Raw genomic sequence first — 284 nt, 5'->3', positions numbered from 1 at the left:
AGAACTAAAAAGCCTCTTGATGAAAGTGAAAGAGGAGAGTGAAAAAGTTGGCTTAAAGCTCAACATTCAGAAAATGAAGATCATGGTATCCGGTCCCATCAGTTCAGTTCACTCACTCAGTCGTGTCCGACTCTTTGTGACCCCATGAATTGAAGCACGCCAGGCCTCCCTGTCCATCACTAACTCCCAGAGTTCACTCAAATTCATGTCCATCAAGTCAGTGATGCCAACCAGCCATCTCATCCTCTGTCGTCCCCTTTTCCTCCTGCCCCCAATCCCTCCCA

This window comes from Bison bison, unplaced genomic scaffold (genome assembly GCF_000754665.1).
Source record: "Bison bison bison isolate TAMUID 2011002044 unplaced genomic scaffold, Bison_UMD1.0 scf7180017863702, whole genome shotgun sequence".
Taxonomy (NCBI): Eukaryota; Metazoa; Chordata; class Mammalia; order Artiodactyla; family Bovidae; genus Bison; species Bison bison.
The sequence above is the reverse complement of the archived record's forward strand: the minus strand, read 5'-3'. Positions refer to the sequence as shown.